A 13,430-nucleotide genomic window follows, 5' to 3' on the forward strand; every position below is an offset into this window, starting at 1 on the left:
CCTTCTTTTCTTCTTTCACTCATTCTTGCTCTTTCCTTCTGCGCAGTTTTTATCCTCTTTCACAATATCCATTGTACCTTTTAGAGTTTATTTACTCTTTCAGATCCTTGCACTGGGGTGACAATATGATATTTACACTTGCAGGTCTGATTTATTTCACTTATGAATGTGGTCTCTAGTTACATCCATTTACCTACAAAAGCCTTGAGTTTATATTTCTTTATAGCCAAGTATAAAAAATTACATCTTTTATATCCATTTCTCAGCTGATGGGCATTTGGATTGTTTTCAAGATTTATCTATGTGCTGCTATAAACATGGGTGTACGTATATCACTATGGTATGATGTTTTCAGTTCCTCTGGCAAAATACCCAGGAGCAGGAAAGGTGGGTTTGAGGATGGGACTTCCAATCCTAGCACTTAGAAGAATTTCCACACTGATTTCCACAGAGGTTGTACCAGTCTGCACTCCCACCAACAGTGGAGAAGGGTTCCATTTTCCCCAGGGCTCCATAAGCATTTGTTATTGGTTGACTGCCTGATGATAGATATTCTTTCTGGGGTGAGATAGAATCTCAGCGATGTTTTCATTTGAATTTATCAAATGACAAATGATGTTGAACATTTTCTTCATATATTCACTTTCTGCTTGTATTTCTTCATCTGAGAAGTGTGTATTCATCTCAGATTCTCATTTTTCAATTGGGTCTTTGAATTGGGGGGGCCTGATTTGTTTGATTCTTTATTTTATGTATTTTGTTCCACAGCTCGAATGGAAAGACTAACTTGTGAAGATGAAAGAATATTCTCTCACCATATACCTACTCCAGGAAGAAGAATGAGGAAGACGAGAGTAAAAGCCAGCTTTGCTCTCTGGATCTGCCACCTTCTACTCCCTTAAACGTCTGCACTCCACTGCCAGAGTCAGAGGTGTTTCTGGATCCCGGCTCTGAGCTTTGGCTCCACTAACCAGGGTGCTTCCAACTCTCTGCAAGCCTTGGTTTCTCCTGTGGACCATGACTAACAGCAGCACTTACGTCACAGAAAACCCAAGACGACGCAGGGCATAGTGTAAAGAGCATGCCCAGCAGGATCAGCTGCACTGGCTCTCACCGGTCTTTGTTGATGTTGGAAATCTCAAGACTAATAAAATGCAGTTTGCCATAACATTTAACTAACAGTAAGTAATATATTTAAAACTGCAAAGCAAAAGACAGGGATGGAATTTGAACCTTGCCCTTCCTTACAAACCTGATAACCAGACACCAGTTTTGAATTGGACTGTCTCAGCCTTGTGCTGGTGTTACACTCTCAAAGTTTACCTCTGTTTGTCAAATTTCAGTAATTTCGCAAAACAGTTGTTAAATGCAACCATAATTTATTAAGCCATATAATTACATAAATGTAACATAAATATAAAATTAAATAAAAACACTTTAATTATCCTGCTCAAAGCTGTTTTCATGTAGATCTGTTTTGCTTTGTTATGCTTCGACTCTGCAATGTCTGCATTTTAATTGTTATTTGACAAGGGAACTTTAGATGCCATTAAAAGTAGCTAACCCGATCAGAATTTCAGATGAAAACTTGTGGCACGCTGCAAAGCCCATGAATCGCAGCCATGCCAGAGCAGGACTTGCTCCACAGAGGAGAATTCAAAGTGCAGGAGAACTTGCAGGATATGCTGCAGAAGAGAGGAGGCCCAGCTCTGCATGGACATGCTCCTGCATGTCCGCTGATGGCCGTTTTTCCCGTGCAGCCAGCAGTGATCCAGACAAGATGGTAAATGTCAGAGTGAACAGATATGGCTGTATTGGATGCTTAGTCACCAGTGCTGCTTTTAATTCTGGCAAGATGGATATTGTGGCCATCAATGACCCCTTTAGTGACCTCAACAACATGGTCTGCATGTTCTGGTACAATTCCACCCACAGGAAGTTCCATGGCACTGTCAAGGCTGAGAACAGGAAGCACATCACCAACAGAAAAGCCATTATCATCTTCCAAGAGTGAGATCCTGCCAACATCAAGTGAGGTGATGCTGGCACTGAGTACGTGGTGGAGTCCACTGGTGTCTTCACCACTATGCAGAAGGACGGGGCTCACCTGAAGGGTGGTGCCAAAAGGGTCATCATCTCTGCCCCTTCTGCCAATGTCCCCATGTTTGTGATGCATGTGAATCAGGAGAACTATGACAACTTCCTCAAGATTGTCAGCAACGCTTCCTGTACCACCAACTGCTTAGCCCTGCTGGCCAAGGTCATCCATGACAAATTCGGGATAATGGAGGGACTCATGGCCACAGTCCATGCCATCACTGCCACCCAGAAGACTGTGGACGGCCCCTCTGCAAGCTGAGGCGTGATGGTTATGGGGCTGCCCAGAACATCATACCTGCATCCACTGGCATTGCCAAGGCATGGGCAAGATCATCCCAGAGCTGAATAGGAAGCTCACAGGCATGGCGTTGTGTGCTGATTCCCAACGTGTCAGTAGTAGATCTGACTTGCTGTCTGGAGAAAGCAGCTAAATACAGTGGCATCAAGAAGGTGGTGAAGCAGGAGTCTTACAGTTCCCTAAAAGGCTTCCTGGGCTACATTGAGGACCAGGTTGTGTCTTGAAACTTCAGCAGTGACACCTTCTTTTCCACCTTTGATGCTGGGGCTGGCATCACCCTGAATGACCACATTTTCAAGCTCATTTCCTAGTATAACAATGAGTCCAGCTACAGCAACAGAGTGGTGGACCTCATAGTCCACATGGCCTCCAAGGAGTAAGTGGCCCCACCACCACATCCCAGCAAGACCAGAGGGATGGACAGGCCACGCTGTAGAAGTCACTGCCCTACTCAGCCCCAACACTGAGAATCTCCCCTCACGGCTTCCATTCCAGGCCCCCTTGAAGTGGAAGGGGGCCTCAGGAGCCCTGACTCACTGCCATTGCACACCATCAATAAAGCCCACTGGAAAATAAATAAATAAATAAATAGCATAAAACAAAATACAAAAGTTACATTTCTTGTTATACAGGTCTTGCTTTATCTTGGTCTTAACCACCCAGCAGAAAAGAACAAAAGTGAAATATAAAAAGTAAAGCCATATTAATATACTGAGCTGTAAAAGGCTCAAGTCAACAACTTCTGACATTGCCAGTCTTATGGAAAACCCACTACTATTATGGACTACTGGACAATATCATAATATTTAGCTGAATTCATGCAACTACAATATTTAAGTGACAATGGAATGTCCTTCTCTGACAAAGCAAACCAAAAAGGGAGGATACAAATGAACAACCATCTTGTATCTGTATACTCAAAATAGTTAGGATAGATATACAGCTGCATTCTCTTAATTCATTGAATAGAGAGATTTGTTCTAATAGTGTTTGTGGATAGGATATCATGTATGCATCTTGTTCAATGAATAACCACTGAGACAACAATATGCAATGTATTAGTTATTGAAAGTGTGCTAGTAATCGGTTTTGAAACTGTCTCAATGCTATTTGTTTCTCAATAAAATCATTTTAAAAAAAGAGAGAGAGGAGGCCCACATGGAAATCAGCCCTTGAAAGTCTTCTGAATTTTTATGCAGCAATAGAATGCAGAAGACTCTCAGAGAAGCTTAGAGGAAATAGTAGCAAATATAACTGTTGAGTTTAACTTATTGATAAAATGAAAAGTTTGCATTCATTTAATGGTGAATCAGTAGAATACATGGTTTCTGGGAAATGTAATTTTAGCATTAAATAAAGCTGATGGTTTATAAATAAATAAAAGCATTTTGAAAGTAATACACAAAGTGCCTCACATCCAATCCTTTCATCATTATCTACACTATTCAGGGCTACTTACATCTATTCTATTGTCTTACTTTCCTTATTGTTTTGACATAATATCCAAATCCCAAAGTTAAAGGAGGAAAAGTCTGCTTAGCTCACAGTTTGCAGAGGTTTCAGTCCATAATTGGCTGGCTCCAAGGCAGGGTGGCTTCATAGAGAACAGTTCATGGCAAGCAGATGACAGCAAAACCAACAACGGTGGAGCAAAAGACGCCTTCTCCTGTTCTTTATGTTGTATCCAGGATTAAGACAGTGCCAACCAGTGGACTGATTGCTCAATCACCTTAATCCCAACACCCTTAACCCCAGCACTGCACAACAAATCAATCATGGAAATGTGAAATGTGCTCTTTAGCAGAATGCACTGGGCATCTCCTCCCAGTCCTCTTTATTCAAGTCATCCGTGGATTTGTGCTGGTCTATGAAAATGATCAGTTAATGCTTAACTTGTTTAGTCTCCTTTTTTCAATTATTTTTCCTTTTTCTGTTCTCAGTCTCTTACATATTTCTTTTTTTCTTTCGTCTTCCAGTTTTGCATGCACATATCTGGTACTATGAATAATTAATTAGAAGACAACACTATGCATGACAACAAATACTGAGAAATTTGTATCATTTTGTTTAGTAAAAGTCTGTATCATTTGTAATCTTTCTGTCTTAATACTATTTTGTACTCTCTTTACAAAAATAGAAAAAGAAAACAGGAAAATGTGTAAATGCCACAAGTCAAGATTTTATGTTTTGTTGAGTCAAGAGTCATGGAAAGTATTTTGATTAACCTAATGTTGCCTTTTTCTAGGTGTTCTACTCTGAGTGGCATCAAAAGAAAAATAAGGGGAGAATGTATTCTTCCAATATGTAAAGCTATTGTATGATATTTATGACAGAAATGATTTTTGGTCCTAACTAGTGGACACACTGGGTAAGAAGTAAGAGTTTGGCACTGTCTAAGAATCAACTGGCTTCCTGGAAGTTATGAAGGGCAGTCATTATTATTCTGTATAAATTGCATGCATTCTTCACATGGGTAAAATCTACATGCACATGTTTTTCTTGGAGTGCCAGCTGTGAGACACCACTAAGCTATTGTTTGTTTGTTTTATGAATTTAGTACAAGTTCTACAGGGTATACAGGGTCTCGCTATGTAGATCAGACTCTAGGTGATCCTCATGTTTTCAGCCTCCCCAGCCCTGGGATTACAGGCATGTGCCACCATACCCAGTCTCAATCATTGTCTCAGTGGGCCAGCACAGCATGCTGAGGATCGAATCTCAGCTGATGTGCTCTGTGTAAGCAGGTGCTTTAATCCACTCAGCTATCAGCCAGGTAGTTATTGTTTCAAACTAAAAGGAAACTAGAAACTCAGCAGAACCCTATACTCATCTTCTGAGCATTAAAGTTGGGCTGTCAATGTATTCGCTTCAATTGAGTCTACCCAATTAGGGGATTATATTTAAATACACGACGCTTGGGTATTCTCATTGTGCATGAGAGTGAAATATCCTCATAGCTGAAAGTTCATTATTATGGAAGATGTGCTATACAGGTAGGAAAAGTAAGATAGGCGTGTAAAATTCAGGAGTGCACTGGGGGGATAAAGATGAGTGAGACACGCCCTGCCTACGAGATAGGCGAGCAAGGAGAGCGGACACACAAACCAGCACTATACGGGAAATGTCACTGGCATGCGGAAGTGTCACAGGTGGCAGGAGAGTGACCCCATGAGATGACACTCTGGGTGCTGGCTCATTCTCCTCAAACACGAGAAAAGAGGAAAGCCCTAGGGAGAAAGAGAAAGCTGGGAAGCACTGCACAATAGATTTTTTAAAAAGGATTCTGCAGTCCAACACTGTGGCCTTGAAGACAGGCTCGCCCACTCACTGCGTGGACTTGCATAAGCTCTCTGGCCTTTCTTAAATTTCTATTTGTTTATCTGCAAAGAGGACAGTAACTCCTGACTTACAGAACTTACTACAGGGAGGATCAAAGGAGAGAACATAAGCAAAGCGCTTCTGAGAGTGCTTGCTGCATCCGCAAATGCTGCCTACCGTGGTGACCATGGTCTCTGCTACCCTTGAATGTTGATAGGGTCATCCTGGGAGAGGGAAGAATGCAGGAATGGATAGAGGGCATTCCAAATGTAAGAGGAAAAATAAGTAAAAACCAGAGACAACATGCGGGGGATCAGTTAGCATCCTTAAAGTGAGGAACCACTCCTGAGGCAGGGGTCAAGCAGGGCTACAGCAGATAAAGCAGGGAGACTGAAGTAGGCCTCCCCCAAAAGGCCGCAAACACACGTCTATTCCTCATTCTCTTTTGAAACAAAACAAAACAAAATTGACTTTTTAGGACCATCTTATTCTTTTTGTCCTGACAGGTACTGTAAATTTTGCTCTGATGTATTTGGAAGCATCTAGAAGGCAATAATAAATCAGGAGATATTACATATATTCATCAGTACCTTAATTGTTGTTAAATACTAACAACACCTAAAATTGATCTGCACCAAGATTTACTGCTCTGACAAAAATCTACCTGGAAGAGAGTGCAAGATAATTAAGAAGAACGACCCTGGATTTGCAACAGGGTGACGCTTATGAACAAGATTTAAACTCTTCCCTGAGGGACTGAGTGGTGTTTATTCTGTAGATGAACAATGTGACTGTATCAATGGGAAAGATGATGAGATTTTTTTACTGTGGGAGTCTAGTTTAGCCAACTACATCAGATAACAAATGACGCAGAACTGAGTCATCCAGCACTGCTGGAAGATTCCTAGTGAGCAGTAACAGGCACACGTCTTCAGGGACCCAGAAAATGGACTGCAAGATGGACCGGTACAGTGGTCGGCTCTACACTGACCAGTAGGAAGTCAGAATCTAATAAAACACTTCCTAAATTAGCCATAACCGGAACCAATCAAGTTTGAGATAAAAGGTACATAGATACACATTCAAATTATGGATAAGAGAATCATCTTTTCTTTTTGTGTCATTAAGCCTCTATTATGTCATTTGGGTCTAACTGTTAACTTACAGTAATCTTTCTTTTCCAGGCAATGGAGAACCACCTAACCTATAAACACACAAAAAACTCCAAGCAGGATTACTACTGTAGAATTTTGCTACTTAAAGTATGAAGAGTAAGGCCTGGCATGGTGGTACACTCCTGCAATCCCAGTAGTCAGGAGGCTAAAGCAAGAGGATTGAGACCAGCCTGGGCTACAAAGTGAGTTCAAGACCAGCCTGAAGTGCAGAGGGAAACCCTGTCTCCAAAAGACAAAAGACAATAAAAACTAGAATATCATAGAAACCTTGGTAAAAACACCTTTGTAGGTACCACCCTAGACTGCCTACATTAGAATCTCCATTTTTAACAAGACCCTCAATTGATTCCTATAAAGTCTAAGAAGCAATGCTCCAGGAAGATGGACATTCATTCACAAATTCTATCAAGATCTGTAGTGACTGTAGTTGCATGTGATTATTAAAATTGAACAATAATTAAAATTTTAAATTCTAGGACTCATTTCCACTTATGACAGCATAAGTGTCCAATTAGCACATGTGGCTAGTGTCCACCACACCCATTCCCAGCACCACAGAAACATCTATAGTGGAATATATTATGGGATAAAGTGGGCACACAGGCTTTCTCATTAATTTATATTTTAGTGGTCAGGGAGCAGATAAACAATACACAAGTGACTAAACCAACAGAGTCTGCAAAGTTAAATGCTAAGCACAAAAAGAAAAAAAAAAAAAAGAGGGCAGGCTTAGAGGGATGGGAAGCTGAGGAGAGAGAAATTTTAAACAAGGCAGGTGTGGGTGCTGCACTGAGAAAGCTGCATTAAAAAGAGCTGTTGGGAAACAGCAAGAGCAGGTGAGTAAAAGGACAGCAGGAGCATGGGCCATGGATCCCAGGTACGGAGAAGGGCCTCCCATTCACCTCGGGGACTTTAAACTTGTACTTGGGTTGAGATAAGGAGGCCTTGCAGAGTTTTCAGCAGAGATGTGTACTTTAACATGACCTTAAAAGTTATTCGAGTTCACCAAAAGAAGAATCGCACACGAAAGCTCTTTTTGGTGCTTTAATTCAAAGGCCCTTCTTTAGCTGTAGAAAGGCCCTATGCAAGAATGCTGGCAAAATGATGACGTACAAGTTCTGCTGAATGCCAGAAGCCCATTAATGACACAGAACCAAGTCCTCAGCATGGACCACTGTAAAATGCAGACAGTTTTTCCGGGGCTCACTTAACATGCAGAGCCACAGGGCTTATGGGTTCCCACCCACAATCTGGGGCCACACTTGTTAAAAGCACTTTTCAGGCATCTTGAAGAATGCACATCAGAAGTGCTCCGCAGCACAAAAGGTAGAACTGTTTCAGCGACGCACACACCTGTATATCACTTTGTTGCTAACTTTCATGCAGTACTTGGAGACACAGAAATCCATTAGTTTCTTTTTTTATCATTTGTTACTCAACACCATGTAAATTCATTTTACCTGCTTTCTTGATCATCCCAATTAAATGTCAAAGCTTTGGAAATCAGCATACAAGCTTTGTTTAAGTTTGCTTGTCAGAGCTCCCAGAAGCAATGACATATTTTATGAGCCAATGAGCATATCCTTATCTTATAGGCAGCCAAATTACAGCCCTATGAACTCACGCCACTGTGGTCTTTCTACAAAATGTCACCATCCGCCTCAAGGCCTGTGTGCACTAGCACGGCCACATGAAAGTCATGTCGAACAGGTGGTCCTAAAATGGCTGAGCCATAGCCTGAAACATGTTCACTGGGGAACACCTACAACCTGAGCCTGTCATTGTTATGGGAGAAAAAAATGCAGTAAGGTCACCTTCAATAAGTTAAATCATGTCAATGATCAAACAAGGCATGGAGGGTCCTGGGAAACTGACAGTTCAGTTAATCATGGCAGGTGAGCGAATCTGGGAGCATCATTGTTGTCAATCTAGACAGCAGTTTTAGGCTATGCACATAAGAGCAGATTTTAGCAACTAAATCACCAGTTTGAAAGATGAAGGTCCACTTATCAGATACAAAAGTTACATTTCTTGTTATATAGGTCTTGCTTTATCTTGGTCTTAACCATCCAGCAGAGAAGTATGAAAACGAAGTATAAAAACTAAAGTCACACTAATATGCTGAGCTGTAAAAAGCTCAAGTCAACAACTTTGGACATTGCCAGTCCTATGGAAAACCCACTACTATTATGGACTATATTGGGAGATTCTGCTGAATTCAAGCACCTACAATATTTAAATGACAATGGAATGCCCTTCTCTGACAAAACTAACCAAAAAAGTGGGATAGAAATGAACGACCCTTTTGTATCTGTATACTCAAAATAGTTAGGATAGATACACAGGTCCACTCTCTTAATTCAATGAATAGAGAGATTTGTTATAATAGTTTTTGAGACAGCATATCGTGTCTGCACCTTGTACAATGAATAAACACTAAGACAACAATATGCAATGTATTAATTATTGAAAATGTGCTAGTAATTGGTTGTGAAACTGTCTCATTGATATTTGTTTCTCAATAAAATTATTTTTAAAAAGAAAGATGAAGGTCAAGATCTAGAACTGCCCTGATATTATTTTATTCATCCAGTCATTCACATATCAAATACATTCTGAGAGCATCCAATAACCAAGAAATGTACTAGCTGCTAAAAATACAGAAGTATGTATGCTATAGTAGCTTGTCTGCATGAAGGTTGCAGTTTCAGTTTTAATTTCATCATGGGTCCCTCTTAAGGATCCTCAAGAAATTTTTCACAGATAGGAAGGATTCAGGGACTATTTCAGACTAAGAAGGAACAGACCGAAGCAGTACTAGCAGAAGGTGAATCACTGGGGAAGGTATAAAAACCTGCATGCATGCCATAAGGACAGTATTCTTCTCTGTAAAGTCAGGAGGTTCCTGAGAGCCTGTTTTGCTTCCTTTGTTTACCTAAGGGAGTCATGTCAAGAGATGAAGCACCTCTTCATGCTATTTCCTTTCGGCTACAGAAAAACCAGAGGCCCAGAGAACACCCATATGAGATTAGTAATTGTAGCACCCATTTGAGGTAAGTAAGAACAGCCTAGCAGAAGCTAGGTGAAGCCCTGGGTGTTTCTGTGGATGGTGGGGATGTAGGCTGTGATCTAAGGTGGGAAGACCAACCCCAGATGTGAGTGTTATCAACCCATAGGCTTTTAGCCTGGATAGAATACAAAGGGAAAAAAGAAGGAAATTCCTCCAGAGGAAATCTCACCATTGCTGTTGCTTCGGAAGTCGCTCTCCAGGTCCTGAAGGCTTCCAGAAAAGCCTCTTCAGCCTTCCCATACAAACTCTGACTTCACACCAGTCACTCTGCAGTGGACTGCAAGGCCTTTGGCCTCTGACTGCCACTGGGTCCTCTGGCTCTCCTGCACACAGACAGTCACCCCAGATTCTTCTGTCTCGCATGCAGCAGACGGTCACTGGGACGCCTCTGATTCTCATTCTGAAGGTTACCTCTTCAATCCCTAGAAAAATCATACATGTATTTTATGCTGAATCTGTTCTTCTCAAAAACCCTAACAAACATGACGGAGCTGGACACATTAAGACGCCAGAAGTGAGCACAGGGACCAAGAAACCAGGAGGCCTCAAAGAGGCAGCCATGGAAGGGAGAAGAGTATCTGTTGTAACTATGGCTAAAACGGGCCAGGAAGCCACCACGTGCAAACTAATGATGATGTATTAGCCAGAGAAAGAAGCCAACTGGTATATACAGACATACACAGGAAGACTTATTTGAAAGACTGGCCCATACAATTCTGTAAACTGAGAAAGCCTGCTATGTGTTCCCCTAAGTGAGGAAGCTGACAGGCAGCCAGAATAGGCTGAAGGCCTACGAACTAGAGGAGCCAGCAGGTTAAGCTGCACTCTGAGCCTGAAGAATCAACAACCAAGGAATATCGCTATGAGAAAGCAGTGGGAGATTGATCATACCTGCCCGGGTAGAGAGCAAGTTTGCCTCTTCCCGCCTCTTTGCTGCAGCCCAAGCCTCAGCTGGTCTGCATTGGTGAGGCTGGTATTTTCCACCGATGGAAGCTTTCTGTCTCCTCCAGAAGCACTTTCACACCCAGAAATAATGGGCCGGGTCGAGCTGACACACAAGACTAACCGTTGTATAGTTTTTCCCACTGAGTTTTGTGAACAGCGTTTTGTTCTAATGCAATTATGCTCTCTTATTTATATATCATTCATAATTACTTTTGATACAAAAATGGACTTGAGTAATTTCTGCAGTCTTCATGGCCCATAAAGATGAAACTATTTATTCTCTGATCCTTTACAAAAACAAGTATGCCACTCCCTGGTCTAGAACTATATTGTGCACAAAGGGTAGGTAGCTGGCTAAAATTCAGAAGCATTTAAGTGTAGGGCTGGCCTGACAGCTCAGCGGACTACAGCACCTGCTCAGGCAGAGTGCAGTGGCCAGGGTTAGATCCCCAGCATGCTGTGCTGGCCCTGACTGTGGGGCACATCAAGACGCTAAGATGGTGGGGCACGCTGAGATGGCAACTGAGACTGGGCGTGGTGGTGGGCACCTGTAATCTCAGTGCTTGGGGGGCTGGACACAGGAGAATCACTACAAGTCCAATATATGTAGTGAGACCCTGTAGACTCAGTAGACCCTGTCCTAAATACAGAAAAAAAGAAGCATTTAAGTGCAAAATACATACCACATTGCAAAGGCTTTCTGTAAAAATATTAAGTAGCTCGCCAATAATTTTTAATATTGATTACAGTGAGAAACATTAATCTTGACAATCCCAGCAACTCCAGAGGCTGAGGCAGAAGGACTCCAGGTGTGAGGCCAGCCTGGGCAACTTAGCAAGGCTCTGTCTCAATTAAAAAAAAAAAAAAAAAGAAAAAAAAAAAAAAAGAATGCAGTCAGGAAGAAGGAAAGAAAAAGCAGGCAGGCAGGCAGGCAGGCAGGCAGGCAGGCAGGCAGGCAGGCAGGCAAGCAGAAAGAAAGAAAGAAAGAAAGAAAGAAAGAAAGAAAGAAAGAAAGAAAGAAAGAAAGAAAGAAAGAAAGAAAGAAAGAAAGAAAGAAAGAGAGCAAGCAAACATGTGAGCTAGGGATGAAGCTCAGCCATCAGCCACTTGCCTAGCATCCATGAGGCTCTAGGTTCAATTTCTAGTAATGTAAATAAAAATTAATTCTGACTATTTCTCTTCATTTTTCTTAATGTAGCTATGAGGAAATAGAAATTTTATTTTGGCCTGTATTTGTGGCACACACGACATTTCTATTAGGCAGCATTAGTGTAGATGTGAAGCCTCCAGGGTGCGTCCCTATCTCAGAGAGAAGGTGAACAGGAAAGCTATTCTCTTTTCACCTTCCCGTTTGCTAGGATTACTATACCATGCCTAGACAGCTTGTTTATAATTATCCCAAGCTCATAAACTCACAAACCTGAAATTCTTGTAGGTGTCTATAACCAAAATTGAACAGAATTAAATGTGTGAACCCCCAAACTTTATGCTAAGAAGGGCAGAGAGGTGAGGGAGCCCTCTGGACCTCTGTCCTGGCTGGTCGGCACCACTTTGTTTACCACAGCAGAGCTCTATGCTTCACATGGGACACATACTTTGGAGTGCCGCGGTCTACATAAAAATGCATATTACAAAACTGATTTTCACTTAACGGGAAAAGAAGAGTCGCTTCAACAAATGGTGCCAGGATAACTCGGCAACCACATACAGAAGGCTGAAGTTAAATCCATACCTCATACCATACACTAAAATTAACTCAAATTACATCAATGATCTACAGATAAGGGCTAAAACCACATATATAGCTCTTAGAAGAAAGTGTATGGGTAAAGTCATGACCCTTTTGGCAGTAGATCCTTATGTACAACATTAGAAACACTAACAACAAAAGAAACATTGAAAATATGTACTTCATCAGAATTAAAAACTTTTATACATCAAAGGGAATCATCAAAAAAGTGAAAAGACAGTAAATACATTGGTAGAACACATTTACGAAGCAAATATATGATAAACATGTTGCATTCAGAATACGTAAGGAATTCATTCAACTCAACAACAGAGACAAATTTTTAATGTGCAAAGGGCTTCAATAAGCCTTTCTTCAGATAACATAAGCAAAAAGCCAGTGAGCAAAGAGAAGGATGCTAAGCACCATTAACAGTCACCTCAATAAATCTTTAAAATCATGTCTTTGGGCTTTCTGTGCATAACTGTGGTTTTAAAATTTTCAAATACACTTTACATTGCTTATTTTCTTTCTCCCTCATAAAAATTATAGTAAAATTGACACTAAAGGTTGCAAACTATTCAGTATACAATATTCCCTGAGTAATGACTTTCTTTTTTCAGCACTGGGGATCAAACTCAGGACCTCGCACTTCCGAGGCAGGCACTTATGCTGCTGAGCTATCTCCCCAGCCCTGTACTAACTTTTATATTCAAGTTAGTTAGACTCAGTTTCTGTTGCTTGCAACCAAATATCTTTAACTGATTACGGCACCTCAGCGTGTCAATCAGAAAA

At 41.3% G+C, this 13,430-nt stretch overlaps 1 pseudogene; it reads left to right on the plus strand.

Annotated features, from left to right (window-relative positions):
• Positions 1 to 1,780: 1,780 nt before the first annotated feature.
• On the plus strand, positions 1,781 to 2,709 carry LOC101593302 (annotated as a pseudogene).
• The last annotated feature ends 10,721 nt before the right edge of the window (positions 2,710 to 13,430 follow it).

This window comes from Octodon degus, unplaced genomic scaffold (genome assembly GCF_000260255.1).
Source record: "Octodon degus isolate 3935 unplaced genomic scaffold, OctDeg1.0 scaffold00043, whole genome shotgun sequence".
Classification (NCBI taxonomy): Eukaryota; Metazoa; Chordata; class Mammalia; order Rodentia; family Octodontidae; genus Octodon; species Octodon degus.